The 17,219-nt window shown below is 49.2% G+C and overlaps 1 protein-coding gene across 1 annotated transcript in view; it reads right to left on the bottom strand.

The window, feature by feature from the left end:
- The window catches only part of LOC138800560 (perforin-1-like), a 44,391-nt gene extending 39,047 nt beyond the window's left edge, over nt 1–5,344 (bottom strand). The window contains exon 1 of the mRNA XM_069982328.1: nt 5,325–5,344. The gene's annotated coding sequence lies outside the window, so the exon portion shown is untranslated. The remainder of the gene's footprint in view (nt 1–5,324) is intronic.
- Between the last annotated feature and the right edge of the window lie 11,875 nt (nt 5,345–17,219).

Raw genomic sequence — 17,219 nt, 5'->3', positions numbered from 1 at the left:
TGCTTCACCTACAGGACCATGCCCCGCCTACAGGACCATGCCCCACCTACAGGACCATGCCCCACCTACACCACCATACCCCAACTACAAGACCATACCCCACCTACACCACCATACCCCACCTACAAGACCATGCCCCGCCTACAGGACCATACCCCGCCTACAGGACCATGCCCCGCCTACACCACCATACCCCACCTACACCACCATACCCCGCCTACAGGACCATGCCCCGCCTACAGGACCATGCCCCGCCTACAGGACCATACCCCACTTACAGGACCATACCCTGCCTACACCACCATATGATATGGAACATTATTTATAGGAATATATTCATCTGATAAGACTACTGTAACTGGAGTCAGTCTTGCTAGTGTACAGGAACCATTACTTGCTACTGGTATCCACTTATACGCATTCTTACCACAAATCCAGAAAACACTAGATGGTAATTTCCACAATTGTGAATGTCCCAATCTCAACCTATGTGCATAGTGGACAAACCTTAGTTGTCAAGCACCATTTTCCATCTCCCATAGGCTCCCAGTATCCTATAGAGGTAGTATAGTTGTGAAGATTTGGCATGTAGGATATGTCAGACTGATTATAGTTTGGACATCAACTATCTTGAGACATGAGCTATCCCTGGCTGTAGGAAAGGAATCGGCCCACTCCCAAGAAGTGTTATGTATTGCTCTTTCTAACAATACAGGACTCCATGCTATGAAAGCAGCTTCTAATTTGCTGAAAATTCTTCCAAAACTAATTTAAAAACCCTCAGTGGGAACTTCTTCCAAAGGTAAACTTTTACTGAGGACTCTGGGTACCCAAAGACCCCCTCTGAAGGTCATTATTTGTGTACCTCCTGTCCATCCACCAGGGCAGGGACAACCAACCCACAATTGGTATAGGAACACTGGTGTTGACTTGTTCGGTGTATGTATCATTCATATAACATGGTATAGTGTCTTCTTGACTACGTGCATCAAACATTTCTTGTTGTGTCAAGGGAACAGCTATGTATGGCATAGACGTAGCTGATATGGGACTGTGTGTATATCCAACAATCGGACACATTTAGGTCTTCATTTAATATTATGTGATGTTTTAGAAACGTATTGTCCCACTCATTATTAAGTGTCCTGTAAAGGTCCATCATCAGGACCATCTGTAGCAGCTTCAGGAGAATCTTCATCTTTTGGTGTCGACATCTTCTTGCAATGTGAAGCGTGAATCCAATTAAAGGGGTTATCCAGCGCTACAAAAACATGGCCACTTTCCCCCTACTGTTGTCTCCAGTTTGGGTGGAGTTTTGAAACTCAGTTCCATTGAAGTAAATGGAGCTTAATTTCAAACTGGTAGTCAGGAGTACTTGGAAAGGACCATCAAACCTTGGCTCTAAGGCTTTTCTCATGTGTCTCTTTACCACCACGCAGTCTCCTGGTTCGAGCCAATGAGTCCCTTGTAGGGAATTAGGATTTGGAATGGAAGAAAACACTTGATCATGTGTCCTTTTTAACCTGTTCTGGAGTGCCTGCACATAAGAGGTTAATGGGCCATGTTGTATTTGCATCTGCTGAGGGTAGAAAAGTCCTAATCTTGGAGAGTTGCCAAAAATTATTTCATACGCTGACAAACCAGTTTTCTTATTTGGCGCGTACTGTACAAAGCTAAGGGAAGACTCTCTGTCCAGGGTTTCCCTGTCTCTTTCATGGCTTTTGGATTTTTAATTTTAATGTCCCATGTAGTCTCTCACTGCTCTGAGGGTGATAGGGTGTGTGAAAGGCTTGTGTTATACCCAGCGCTGACATTATGGGTCTCATAACTTCCCATCTGAACTGGTTACCTCTGTCAGATTCGATTCCCTCTGGTTCTCCATGTCTACACACAACCTCACTTAGGATCTTACCAGCAGTAGTTTGAGTATTTGGACTCGTCACCGGAAATGCTTCAGCCCATCCTGAAAACAGATCGACACAAACAAGCCCATATTCATACTTGTCCACTCGAGGAAGCTGAATATAATCTATTTGAAGTCTCTGAAACGGGTAGAGTGGCTTAGGCGTGTGCTTCCTCGGCGTCTTCATTGCTTGTCCTGGATTGTTTATTGCACCAATCATACAACCTTATACAAGTCTGGAAGCTGCTGGGCTGAATCCTGGAGCCATCCATAGTTTGTCCACTGTAGTGATCATAGCTTCTTTCCCCAAATGTGTATTTCCATGGACTGCTTGCGCCATCATCGGGAAAAGGGCTTGTGGCAGGCAGGTTCTGGTAGAGGTCCCCCATAGGCCATCCATCTCCCTGGCTCCCATCTCAGTCCATTTCTGTTTCTATGTTGGTGTAGCCTGTGTAGATAGAGTCTTTAAGACACTTACCTCCAAGTCTTTGGTTGTGATCATTTGCACCAGCTTTGTGTCTTCAGTCTTCTTCTTCTTCTGCAGTTTCTTGTTGCATTAAGGATACACAATCATGTTCACGTGTGGCATCAGGGGCTGGCTGGCAAATTTTAGCCCGGGGGGCAAGCACACAGCACTGGCCCATAAGTAGCAGGCTGGCGGCCCATCCTTTAAGGACCACTCTGGCCCTTACCTATAACATCTTTGTCATTTGTGACCAAATATCCTACTGTGCCCTGTGAAGGGATCAGAAGTCACTTTCCTGTATAAGTCTATGGGGCGGCTCAGCGATGACACGGAACGTACCCATAGACCGATGCTAGGAATGCTGGGTGACCTCTATTGTACTGAGTATATGATGCTGGAAAGCTGGTTGACCTTCATCAAACTGAGTATAAGATGCTGTGAAAGCTGGGTGATCTTTATCATACTGAGTATAAGATGCTGGAAAGCTGGGTGACCTCCATCCTACTGACTATAAGATGCTGGGAAAGCTGGGTGACCTCCATCATACTGAGTATAGGATGGTGAGAAAGCTGGGTGACCTCCATCCTACTGACTATAAGATGCTGGGAAAGCTGGGTGACCTCCATCATACGCAGTATAAGATGGTGGAAAAGCTGGGTGATCTCCATCATACTGAGTATAAGATGGTGAGAAAGCTGGGTGATCTCCATCATACTGAGTATAAGATGGTGAGAAAGCTGGGTGACCTCCATCCTACTGACTATAAGATGCTGGGAAAGCTGGGTGACCTCCATTATACTGACTATAAGATGCTGGGAAAGCTGGGTGACCTCCATCATACTGAGTATAAGATGGTGGAAAAGCTGGGTGACCTCCATTATACTGACTACAAATACAAGATGCTGGGAAAGCTGGGGTTTCTGTATTTTTTTTTACAATAGTTTATATCACTGCTGTGGTCCTGTGGGTATAGGCATTCCTCTTTTTAGAACACCCCCCTCGTGTGTGCACCCCCCATTAGTAAAAATAATAATAAACAAAACAACAAACACACATACTTATATGTATCCTCTATGTACTCCTGTATATATGTATCCTCTATGTACTCCTGTATATGTCTCCTCCTGTATATATGTCCCCTCTATGTACTGCTGTGTATGTCTACTCCTGTATATATGTATCCTCTATGTACTGCTGTGTATGTCTACTCCTGTATATATGTATCCTCTATGTACTGCTGTATATATGTATCCTCTATGTACTGCTGTGTAGGTCTCCTCCTGTGTGTGCGTATATACATATACACATATATATATATATATATATATACGCACACACAGGAGGAGACCTACACAGCAGTACATAGAGGATACATATATACAGGAGTACATAGAGGAGACATATATACAGCAGTACATAGAGGAGACATATATACAGCAGTACAGAGGAGACATATATACAGCAGTACATAGAGGATGCATATATACAGGAGTACATAGAGGATATATGATGTATCCTCTATGTACTCCTGTATATATGTATCATCTATATACTTCTGTATATATGTCTCCTCTATGTACTACTGTATATACTGTATGTATCATCTATATACTTCTGTATATATGTCTTCTCTATGTACTCCTGTATATATGCATACCCCCCAACTTTTGCTGGGGGGAAAGAGGGACATAGCCACACCCATAACTGCGCTCTATGACCCCATAGCCACATCATCTATTACCATTATATAAGTAACAAATATTATCACCACTCCTTCACCACATAGTTACTTATACCACCATACCACTGGTGCCTCCATCTAGGTAGGGTGTAGTAGTGGAGGTATAGTGAATAAGGGGTGTAGTAGTACAGGTAAAGATGAGGGGTGAGGTAGTACAGGTATAGATATGGGGGGTATTAGTTATACAGATGAGGGGCATTAGTAGTAGTAGTACAGGTAAAGATGAGGGGTATGGTAGTACAGGTATAAATGAGGGGTGTATTAGTAGTACAGATGAGGGGGATTAGTAGTACAGGTACAGATGTGGGCTGTAGTAGTACAGGTAAAGATGAGGGGTGTAGTAGTAATACGGGTATAGCTGAGGGGTCACTGGGGGAAACTGGGGCAGCTGGGGGTGACTGGGAGAGCTGGGGGTGTATAGGGCAAACTGGGGGAGCTGGGGGTGACTGGGAGAGCTGGGGGTGTACGGGGCAAACTGGGGGAGCTGGGGGTGACTGGGAGAGCTGGGGGTGACTGGGAGAGCTGGGGGTGTATGGGGCAAACTGGGGGAGCTGGGGGTGACTGGGAGAGCTGGGGGTGTAAGGGGCAAACTGGGGGAGCTGGGGGTGACTGGGAGAGCTGGGGGTGTATGGGGCAAGCTGGGGGTGACTGGGAGAGCTGGGGGTGTATGGGGCAAACTGGGGGAGCTGAGGGTGACTGGGAGAGCTGGGGGTGTATGGGGCAAACTGGGGGTGACTGAAGGGGGACTGGGGACAGTTGGAGTTGACTGAAGGGGGACTGGGGCAGACTGGGGATGACGGAGGGGAAATGGGAAAGACTGGGGGTGACTGAGGGGGACTGGGGCAGACTGGGGGTGATTGAGGGGCACTGAGGCAGACTGGGGGTGACTCTAGGGGGACTGGGACAGCTGGGGGTGATTGGGGCAGGAGTGCACATAGCCCTTCTCCTCTTCCTCTCATTCTGGCACACAAGTTCCCCTCCCGGCCACACATGCAGGTCCCCAGTCTTTGAAGGAGGCCGCAGGGACTGTAGTGGTGATATCACCTGCTCCAGAGACCGGGGACCTGCTTGTGTGGCCAAGAGGGGAGCAGGACGTGATATTTATAGCTCAGGCAGGTCAGTCGCAGCTCTATTAGGCGGACTGCCCGACCGCCCTGCACCTCACCTCCGGCCCAACACTCCACGCACCGCCATAAGCCCGCCATGCACCTCACCTCTGCGCCGCCCGCTTGACCTGCACCTCTTGCCCGGCCGCCAACCCGACAATCCATGCTGCTCCGCCTGCAATGATTTTTTGTGAAAATTTAATTTAAGATTTTTACAAAAATCTAATTGATTCTAACCTTCCGGGCGAATTAATTTGTTTACTCACCCAGCCCTAATTCCTCTGTATGTCTCCTCTTGTATATATGTATCCTCCATGTACCCCTGTATATATGTCTCCTCCTGTATATATGTATCCTCTATATACTCCTCTGTATGTATCCTCCTGTATATATGTATCCTCTATATCAGGGGTGGGGAACCTCCGGCCCGCGGGCCGCATCCGGCCCCTGAGACCTCCCGATGCGGCCCGCGGCCCGCAGCTCCCCTGTGACACGCGCTGCTGTGGAGGAGGAAGGAGCCGGCGCACACAGCATCCTCCGGTGTCTGTGACAGCTGCCGTGCTGTCTGTGTCGGCTCCTTCCTCCTCCAGAGCGGCGCGTGTCTTCAGTCTCGTTTATATCACTGCTGTGGTCCTGTGGGTATAGGCATTCCTCTTTTTAGAACACCCCCCTCGTGTGTGCACCCCCCATTAGTAAAAATAATAATAAACAAAACAACAAACACACATACTTATATGTATCCTCTATGTACTCCTGTATATATGTATCCTCTATGTACTCCTGTATATGTCTCCTCCTGTATATATGTCCCCTCTATGTACTGCTGTGTATGTCTACTCCTGTATATATGTATCCTCTATGTACTGCTGTGTATGTCTACTCCTGTATATATGTATCCTCTATGTACTGCTGTATATATGTATCCTCTATGTACTGCTGTGTAGGTCTCCTCCTGTGTGTGCGTATATACATATACACATATATATATATATATATATATATACACACACAGGAGGAGACCTACACAGCAGTACATAGAGGATACATATATACAGGAGTACATAGAGGAGACATATAAACAGCAGTACATAGAGGAGACATATATACAGCAGTACAGAGGAGACATATATACAGCAGTACATAGAGGATGCATATATACAGGAGTACATAGAGGATATATGATGTATCCTCTATGTACTCCTGTATATATGTATCATCTATATACTTCTGTATATATGTCTCCTCTATGTACTACTGTATATACTGTATGTATCATCTATATACTTCTGTATATATGTCTTCTCTATGTACTCCTGTATATATGCATACCCCCCAACTTTTGCTGGGGGGAAAGAGGGACATAGCCACACCCATAACTGCGCTCTATGACCCCATAGCCACATCATCTATTACCATTATATAAGTAACAAATATTATCACCACTCCTTCACCACATAGTTACTTATACCACCATACCACTGGTGCCTCCATCTAGGTAGGGTGTAGTAGTGGAGGTATAGTGAATAAGGGGTGTAGTAGTACAGGTAAAGATGAGGGGTGAGGTAGTACAGGTATAGATATGGGGGGTATTAGTTATACAGATGAGGGGCATTAGTAGTAGTAGTACAGGTAAAGATGAGGGGTATGGTAGTACAGGTATAAATGAGGGGTGTATTAGTAGTACAGATGAGGGGGATTAGTAGTACAGGTACAGATGTGGGCTGTAGTAGTACAGGTAAAGATGAGGGGTGTAGTAGTAGTAGTAGTAGTACAGGTAAAGATGAGGGGTGTAGTAGTAATACGGGTATAGCTGAGGGGTCACTGGGGGAAACTGGGGCAGCTGGGGGTGACTGGGAGAGCTGGGGGTGTATAGGGCAAACTGGGGGAGCTGGGGGTGACTGGGAGAGCTGGGGGTGTACGGGGCAAACTGGGGGAGCTGGGGGTGACTGGGAGAGCTGGGGGTGACTGGGAGAGCTGGGGGTGTATGGGGCAAACTGGGGGAGCTGGGGGTGACTGGGAGAGCTGGGGGTGTAAGGGGCAAACTGGGGGAGCTGGGGGTGACTGGGAGAGCTGGGGGTGTATGGGGCAAGCTGGGGGTGACTGGGAGAGCTGGGGGTGTATGGGGCAAACTGGGGGAGCTGAGGGTGACTGGGAGAGCTGGGGGTGTATGGGGCAAACTGGGGGTGACTGAAGGGGGACTGGGGACAGTTGGAGTTGACTGAAGGGGGACTGGGGCAGACTGGGGATGACGGAGGGGAAATGGGAAAGACTGGGGGTGACTGAGGGGGACTGGGGCAGACTGGGGGTGATTGAGGGGCACTGAGGCAGACTGGGGGTGACTCTAGGGGGACTGGGACAGCTGGGGGTGATTGGGGCAGGAGTGCACATAGCCCTTCTCCTCTTCCTCTCATTCTGGCACACAAGTTCCCCTCCCGGCCACACATGCAGGTCCCCAGTCTTTGAAGGAGGCCGCAGGGACTGTAGTGGTGATATCACCTGCTCCAGAGACCGGGGACCTGCTTGTGTGGCCAAGAGGGGAGCAGGACGTGATATTTATAGCTCAGGCAGGTCAGTCGCAGCTCTATTAGGCGGACTGCCCGACCGCCCTGCACCTCACCTCCGGCCCAACACTCCACGCACCGCCATAAGCCCGCCATGCACCTCACCTCTGCGCCGCCCGCTTGACCTGCACCTCTTGCCCGGCCGCCAACCCGACAATCCATGCTGCTCCGCCTGCAATGATTTTTTGTGAAAATTTAATTTAAGATTTTTACAAAAATCTAATTGATTCTAACCTTCCGGGCGAATTAATTTGTTTACTCACCCAGCCCTAATTCCTCTGTATGTCTCCTCTTGTATATATGTATCCTCCATGTACCCCTGTATATATGTCTCCTCCTGTATATATGTATCCTCTATATACTCCTCTGTATGTATCCTCCTGTATATATGTATCCTCTATATCAGGGGTGGGGAACCTCCGGCCCGCGGGCCGCATCCGGCCCCTGAGACCTCCCGATGCGGCCCGCGGCCCGCAGCTCCCCTGTGACACGCGCTGCTGTGGAGGAGGAAGGAGCCGGCGCACACAGCATCCTCCGGTGTCTGTGACAGCTGCCGTGCTGTCTGTGTCGGCTCCTTCCTCCTCCAGAGCGGCGCGTGTCTTCAGTCTCCTGCGGGCTGCGTGCGATGACGTCATTTCATCGCGCGCCGCCTGCAGGAGAAGACCGGCACAGAGGTCCTGGGAGAGAAGAGGACATGGGCAGCGTGGGAGCGGAGGTAAGGTGAGTGGGATGTTTATTTTTTTTTATTAGGGGGTTAAATAGGCCACCAGGGACATGACTGATGGGGGTTAACTAGTCCACCAGGGACATGACTGATGGGGGGGGGGGGATAACTAGGCTACCAGGGACATGACTGTTGGGGGGGGGGATAACTAGGCCACCAGGGACAAGACTGTTGGGTGTTTACTGGTCCACCAGAGACATGACTGTTGGGGGTTAACTGGTCCACCAGGGACATGACTGTTGGGGGTTAACTAGGCTACCAGGGACATGCCTGATGGGGGGGATAACTAGGCCACCAGGGACATGCCTGATAGGGGTTAACTAGGCTACCAGGAACATGACTGTTGGGGGTTAACTGGTCCACCAGGGACATGCCTGATGGGGGTTAACTAGGCTACCAGGGACAGGCCTGATGGGGGTTAACTAGGCCACCAGGGACATGACTGTTGGGGGTTAACTAGGCCACCAGGGACATGACTAATGGGGGTTAACTAGGCTACCAGGGACATGCCTGATGGGGGTTAACTAGGCTACCAGGGACATGACTGATGTGGGTTAACTAGGCTACCAGGGACATGCCTGATGGGGGTTAACTAGGCTACCAGGGACATGACTGATGTGGGTTAACTAGGCTACCAGGGACATGCCTGATGGGGGTTAACTAGGCTACCTGGGACATGACTGATGGGGGTTAACTAGGCTACCAGGGACATGACTGGGGGGGGTTAACTAGGCTACCTGGGACATGGCTGGGGGGGGTTAACTAGGCTACCTGGGACATGCCTGATGGCGGTTAACTAGGCTCCCAGGGACATGCCTGATGGGGGTTAACTAGGCTACCAGGGACATGACTGAGGAGTTAACTAGGCTACCAGGGACATGACTGAGGAGTTAACTAGGCTCCCAGGGACATGGCTGGGGGGGGGGGGGTTAACTAGGCCTACCAGGGACATGACTGATGGGGGTTAACTAGGCCTACCAGGGACATGACTGATGGGGGTTAACTAGGCTACCAGGGACATGGCTGGGGGTTAACTACAATAGCAGGGACACTAGGGGAACAATACCTTGCCTTGCCCTGGGTGCTGCAAACCCCCGCTACTAACTGCCGCGCACAGTATGCGGCCCTCGAATGATTTTATTAATGCCCGACCGGCCCTCGACATGGAAAAGGTTCCCCACCCCTGCTATATATACTCCTCTGTATGTCTCCTCCTGTATATATGTATCCTCCTGTGTAGGTCTCCTGTATATATGTATCCTCCTGTGTAGGTCTCCTGTATATATGTATCCTCCTGTGTAGGTCTCCTGTGTATATGTATCCTCCTGTGTAGGTCTCCTGTATATATGTATCCTCCTGTATATATGTATCCTCCTGTGTAGGTCTCCTGTATATATGTATCCTCCTGTATATATGTATCCTCCTGTGTAGGTCTCCTGTGTATATGTATCCTCTATGTCAGGGATAGGGAACCTTGGCTCTTCAGCTGTTGCAAAACTACAACTCCCATCATGCATGGACAGCCTATGGCTGCCCAGGTATGATGGGAGTTGTAGTTCTGCAACATCTGAAGAGCCTTGGTTCCCTCCTCCTGCCCTATGTCCTGCTGTGTAGATGTCCTGCTGTGTAGATCTCCTCCTGTGTAGGTACCTGGCTTCCTGCAGACACCATCTTCTCGGTCTTCAGGCTCTTCTAGCCCAGACACAGGAGAACCAGCTGGGAGGAGAGAGCGGCCTCTGGTGGCCGGAGGAAGATACTGCGTACAGCAGTTTGCTTTTTACCATAAGCCTCATAGGCTTATAGAAAGCATAATGGCCATAAAGGAGGCGGGGCTTACCGTCATGGGGGTGGGGCTTCAGCGGCCGCTTCCAGCACAGACCGGATCCACAGCACAGCCACAGGTAAATATGACAGAAAAGGGAAGAGCTGGGGGAAGAGCGGCCCGGGGGGCATGTGCCCCCCTGCCCCCCGGCCCAGCCCGCCCCTGTGTGGCATCATATAACGCTTCATCATTTAGAGATTTTAAGAACATGCTCTCCTCTCCCCCATTTGAATCCAGATGATCTACAGGAAGAAGAGTGGGTGGATTCAATGTGGTACACCTTTTAAAGGTGATGTTGGGGGCATTAACAAGGCACATTGCATTCTAACATGTCTGGCAAGGGAGAGAAACAGTTAGAGAAGAGTTTGGTGTTCCAAGAGCTGGAGAAGAAAGAACGGCAATCACTATACAAATAAACAATTATTATTAATGGCAAGCTTCAGGGAGTGGAAGTTGTCAACGGCCTGCGGAGAAAGAGAAAAAGGAACAGAAGAGAGACGGTCATACAATGGTCTTATCCAAGGTCTGCAATGGGAGACTAACACCCACTGTCTGCTAGGAATGGGAGCAGACTAATGGTGGCCGTCCGGCAGATTAGCAAGGTTTCTGCACACAAAAGCAGATCATCGCCCATATTGTAACAGCACCTTGTGGCTGATCCCATGATTGCAGAAGTGACTGTAGGGCCTGAGTGTACATTTAGTGGGCCTGAGTGTACATGTAGTGGGCCTGAGTGTACATGTAGTGGGCCTGAGTGTACATTTAGTGGGCCTGAGTGTACATGTAGTGGGCCTGAGTGTACATGTAGTGGGCCTGAGTGTACATGTAGTGGGCCTGAGTGTACATGTTAGGGGAGTTGTGCGCCCCTTGTGGCAAAACAGTCCACGTGTATTGTTTACCCCTGAAGGAAAATGTGGAAAGGTCCCGGCACCTGATATCCAGGGGAACGCTGAAATCTGTCAAATCTATGACACTAAAATGAGTGTCAGTAGGTGGCACTTGTGCCAGGAGTGTATGTGGGTTTGGGACCACCGGTGTGTCTAACACTGTGACTTTGTTGATTTCTCTCAGATCATGTACCATCCGGTGTGTGTCTGGGGTACCTTTTGGAGTCTTTTTCTTTATTGCAGAGGACATTGTTTCCTTTAAAGCTTTGAGTTTCATAAACTCATCAACATGTTCAGCGATAGCATTCTCTTGGGCAATACTGAAAGGATATTGTTGGATTCTGGGAGGAGTACAGCCAGGTTTTAAGTATACCATCTGGGGTGGTACCTGCAGTCTACCAATATCTGTTTTTGACCGTGCCCATAATTTGTCAGGTACCTGGGGAAGCCAGATGGACTCACCGTCAGTACCACCTAAATAGACTGGTATATCATCATCGCCAATGACAAGTAAGCGAGCGCTTCATTGAGGGGCGTTGGCACATTGACCAGTGTCTCGTGGAGGGGGTTGTCCAGCCTTGAAGGCTCTGCAATCCATTTTAAAATGACCAGGTTTTCCACAATAATGACATTTAAAAGCAGGTTTTGTGTCTGTTGCCCTGCTATAATTTTTCTGGCCAGAATCTCTACTCGCAGAGGCAAACAACACTTTCTTCTCCTTCTCAGACCTAAGATCTAACTCAAGTCCCTTGGCAGCTTGTAATAGACCAGGAGAATCACTATGCCGCCATTCTGGTTTACAGGCTTTTATGGTTAAATCTTTTTATTATTATTATCATATGAAAACCAGATGTGGAACAGTTTGCCAAAAGCAATATAATGACACATAAATCAGGCGACAGGGAGCCAAAAGAACAGAATTTAACATTAGGATGAAGAGTCCAAGAAGCAAAGGAACTCCCAAGTCCATCCCAGGTAGGTGATGAAAGTCTGGAAAACAGTGGAAAGCAGTCCATGGTGGAGGTTGGACCAGACAGGTAGTCCCCCAGTCACTGAAATGGTGTTGCAGCACAGTAGTAACAGTCAACAATTATCAATATCATCATCATCATTATGCAGTCATTATGTGGTGGAATTATTTGGTGTTTATATGATGTTGATCTCAGTTGAGGAGGGGGGGGCGCTATTTCAGTTCTCGCCTCAGGCAGCAGAAGAGCTAGAATCGGCCCTGGGCAGAGGGGAACATAGCATGTATCCTATCCGGGCACCTGTACCATCTGCTTAGGATCTTATAATTTCTTTCTTGGATCTTGCCCGACAGTGAGGCTTTGTGGGTGAGCAAGAAGATTTTAGAGAGCTCCTCCTCCGAAAGAGTTCTATTGAGGTCTCGCTCCCAATGCGAGATATAACTGAGCCTGGCATCCGTCTCCTCCGCATCGCCTCTAAGCAAACCGTAGACTAAGGAAACTGTATGAGAAAGGGGGGAGGATTGTGTACAAAGTAATTCAAAGTGAGTTGACAAAATGTACCAAGCGAGCCCGGAGGAGCCATGCACCTGGTGGAGGCCGGGGGTCAACCTGGAGAGAACATACTTGGGTACTTGAAAGGACCTGGTGGAGGCGAGGTTAATCATGTATTGGGAGATCTAGGAGAACATGAGTTCCTGAGCCAATGGGGAACTGAGGTTTATCAAAGAGGGGGGTAAGAGGGCCCGGTCTAGATGAGAGGCCTGTCTTCAGGAAGAAACCGTCCCACACAGGCAAAAGTACCCTTGTAACATAGGGGATGGTAGGGGCCGGGGGACGATCTGACGGAGGAAGCCAAGGTAAGGCGGAGGGGTGAGCCCCAGACAAGGCAGATTCAAATGCCACCCACCGTTTGATTGCCGTGTGGTGACAAAGGTCCAGAACCCGGGTGCAAACGGCAGCCTGATAATATAGCTTAACGTCTGGAAGCCCGACACCCCCGCACTCCTTAGATCTGATTAGTACCGTGTAGCGTATACGTGGGCCCCCCGGGTGCCACATGAACCGTGTGATCAGGGACCTAAATTTAGCCAGGAAGGACGCCGGAACAGGGCAGGGGAGAGCCTGGATAAGGTAGAGTACTTTAGGTAGGATGTCCATCTTTAGGGCCGCCATCTTACCAAACCATGACAACGTAAGGTTAGTCCACGACTGCAGGTCTCCTTCAATGGAGCGTAGCAGCGCCGGAAAATTAGCACCGAACAAGTCGTTCAGGTCGCTACTAATATTGATCCCTAGGTACCGGAGTTGGGTGGATTGGACTTTAAATGGGAATTGGGTAGCTATCCATTGGAAGTCCGGTACGGGTAGGGATACGTTCAGGATCTCGGATTTGTGCGTGTTGACTTTATAATTACTTAGGGAGCCGAAGGTTTCGAATTCCGCAAGTATAGCGGGAAGGGACGTCCGGGGGGAGGTAATATATAAAAGGAGATCGTCTGCATATAATGAGAATTTGGAGGTGAAGCTACCAAAAGTAACACCTGGGATGGAAGGGTTCTGTCTCAGGGCCACCGCCAAATGTTCCATCACTAAGACGTAAAGTAGGGGTGACAAGGGGCAACCCTGTCTAGTCCCATTACGTATTGGAAAGGGAGAAGACAGGGCTCCATTCACACGCACCTGAGCAAAGGCACCTCTATATAGGGCAAGAATATACTGGAGCATGGTAGGGCCCATACCCATCTCCTCCAATGCCAACCTCATAAAATCCCAACCTATCCTGTCAAATGCCTTTTCAGTGTCGATAGAAAGCAAACAGGAAGGGATCTTATGTTGCTTTGCAGCGGCCATGAGAGAGAACGTCATGAGATTGTTGTCCCTGGCCTCCCGCCCGGGCACAAAACCAACTTGGTCATAGTGGACCAGGGAGGGAAGCAAGGGACCCAGTCGCATGGCTATGATTTTGGAGTACATTTTAATATCTATATTTATTAATGATATAGGGCGATAATTAGCGCATATTTCTTTGTCTTTTACTGGTTTCGGAATAACCGAGATATGAGCGGTTAAGGCCTGGGGTGGGAAGTGGGAACCCTGTGAAATGGAATTAAAGGACTCCAAGAGAGGAGTCGAGAGGATTCCACCGAAGGCCTTATAGAACCTTGCAGTGAATCCATCGGGACCCGGACTTTTACCATTTTTAAGGCCTTTAATCACCGCGCCCAGCTCCTCCTGGCTCATTGGCTCCTCCAGGGCCTCCCATCTCTCCTCTGGAACAGTGGGGAGTTTGTTCTTACGCAGGTATGCTAGAATTTTATCCCGAAGGAGTGGTGGGGGAAGGTCAGAGAACTTTGATTTTAAAGATACAGGGATTCATAATAGGAGCGGAACTCTTCCAGAATTTGTGAAGAGATGTGTAGTTTGCCTTTAGAAGGGGAGTTCAGGGAAAGCACATATGTGGAGGATTTCCTGGAATGCAGGTATCTTGCCAGCCAGGAACCACTCTTATCTGCATGCTCGTAATAGCCACGATGGACCTTCTCCCGCATACACAAATACCGTTTGTCCAGCTTGGAGAGGATTTGTTGTCGGACAGCCGAAATGTGGGCCTGGAGCTCCGTTTATTTTGAGTTTCAGCAGAGGCTAGATCTGCAAACAACTTTTTCAGTTGGAGGGAGTTAGCCTTCTTAAGTCTCGCCCCATGAGACATGAAAATGCCCCTTACGGTGCACTTCAAGGCCTCCCACTTAAGTGGGGCCGCCGTGGGGTCAGAGCTATGTGTTTCGAGGAATGAGGTGATAACACGATGGACCTCCGTTTGGCATAAAGTGTCCTTGAGCAGGTGGTCATTAAGCCTCCATGAGAATGGACGGCCAAGGTTGGTGCTGAACTCCAGGCTCAAATGGATCGGGACGTGGTCTGACCAGACCATTGTATCAATGGACGTCTTAGGAGCATGAGATAAGAGGGGATGGCTGACAAATATCATGTCCAATCGGGAATAGGAGGCGTGAGAGGGGGAAAAGAAAGTGTAGTCTTTGGTGCCGGGGTGTAAAACACGCCAGGCATCAATGAGATGACGGGAATAAAATTCTTTCCTTAGTCTACGGAGTGATGCAAAGGAGAGTGAGGACTTACCACTCGAAGAATCCACCTCGGGATCCCACACCCAGTTGAAATCACCGCCCAGGATTATTTTGGAGGACCCAGCAAAATCATCCAAGCTACGAAGGAGATCCAGTCCAAACGAGACCTGACCCTGGTTGGGGAAATAAACAGAGGCAACTGTGAATAACTGAGAGGCATAGGTGAATTGGAGGAAGAGATAGCGACCCAACGGGTCCGTCTGAATCTTAGATATATCCGGTTGAAAAGACCTATGAAAGGCAATAGAAACACCTTTAGATTTGGCCTCGTCATTAGTAGAATGGTACCAGGTTGGGTACAATCTGGTGGATAATCTGGGACAGGCCGAGATTTGGAAATGCGTTTCCTGCAATAGAGCAATGGAAAGCTTGCGTTTCTGGAGATAGGAGAGAATGTGGCTTCGTTTTTGAGGCACATTCAGGCCCTTAACATTAAAGGAACAAACAGTTAAGGCATCCATAGGTGGTCAAAGATCAGGAACCAGGGAGGGGGGGGGTAGGGAGGGAGGAGAAGAGGGAAGGGGGGATGGGACCGGGGAGAAGGAGAAGAGGGGAAAGGGAAGACAGAGGAGGATAATCAGAAAAGAAAAAGGAAAAGGCAGAAAAGTCTGAAAGAAAGCAAAAACAACAGAGTGAAGAAACATCACTGCGCACAGAATAGCTAGCAATGCTAGGCCAGGGTGTGGTAGCAACCACTGAAGAATAACTAACAATCTAGTACACTTGTAGTCAGCCCGCTGGCTACAAACCCTACTGGGGGAAATGAAAATCAACAAAAACAGGAGGACCAAGACAAGTACCCAAACCCCACCCCTCCCCCCACCCCGCACCCTAAAGACACAGAGAGATAAGTATGAACGGGTACCAAAATACTCATAAACGTAAAACAGTATGTGAAACTGAACCAGGGAACTAAATAGGAACCAATAAGAAGAAAGCCGAGAGACATTAGTAGACCATATTCTCAGCTCCGGTCGGGGAGCGCCCCGAGGCAAAGGAGACTACGGCAAAGTCCCAGACCATCTCATGGGACCCCCAGTGGAGAAAAGTCTTGTATTCTTGTGAGGGACTTCTTGCCATCTTTCTCGTTGCGGAGGATCAGCAGGGTACAACACAGGTGGCCAATCCGGGAGAGAGATCATCGGCAGGCCTAGGGCTCCCAGAAAATTAGGCAGGTCGCCAAGATGTCGAAAGGTCACCGACTTGCCACCCTGTCGGACAATCAGTTGGAAGGGGTATCCCCATCTGTACGGGATTTCCCGTTCTCTCAGGGCCTCCAGGACAGGTTTGAGTGCTCTGCGCAGCTGCAGGGTGCGACGGGCTAGATCAGGCAATAGGGTGACAGACGCGCCATCTAAGTCGAGCGGGCCCTTTCCTCTGGCAGCAGACATAATTTTGTCTTTTTCCTTATAAAAATGAACCCGACATATCACATCTCTTGGCGGGGCATTATCAGGTGGTTTAGTTCCCAGTGAGCGATATATATGGTCCAGCTCAACTGGCCCAGTGTGATCGGGGCCTAAGAGCGTGTGAAATAAACGTTGAGCTGCTTCCTCCAACTCTTGCGGCTGCACAGATTCCGGTATACCGCGCAGGCGGACATTGTTACGCCTATGTCGGTTCAATGTCCTCCTGCATGGTGAGAAGGTCTTGTATCTTGGCCGCGTGATCCTGCAAAATGGACGTGTGCGCGTCCAGCCTGTCATGTATGGCCTCTTGCTGTCTGTCCAAGTCAACCACCCGGTGGCCTAGGTGTTGTATTTCCCCCCTTATGGCGTCTACCTCCTTCTTGTAGCTCGTCTCCAACCTTGTGACGCACCTCTCAAAGTCCTCCTTTGTAGGTAGAGCTTTAATGTAGGCTTTAAGATCCCACTCGTCCTCCGACTCATCTGCAT

The sequence above is a fragment of the Dendropsophus ebraccatus genome, chromosome 9 (genome assembly GCF_027789765.1).
Source record: "Dendropsophus ebraccatus isolate aDenEbr1 chromosome 9, aDenEbr1.pat, whole genome shotgun sequence".
Taxonomy (NCBI): Eukaryota; Metazoa; Chordata; class Amphibia; order Anura; family Hylidae; genus Dendropsophus; species Dendropsophus ebraccatus.
The sequence above is the reverse complement of the archived record's forward strand: the minus strand, read 5'-3'. Positions and strand labels throughout refer to the sequence as shown.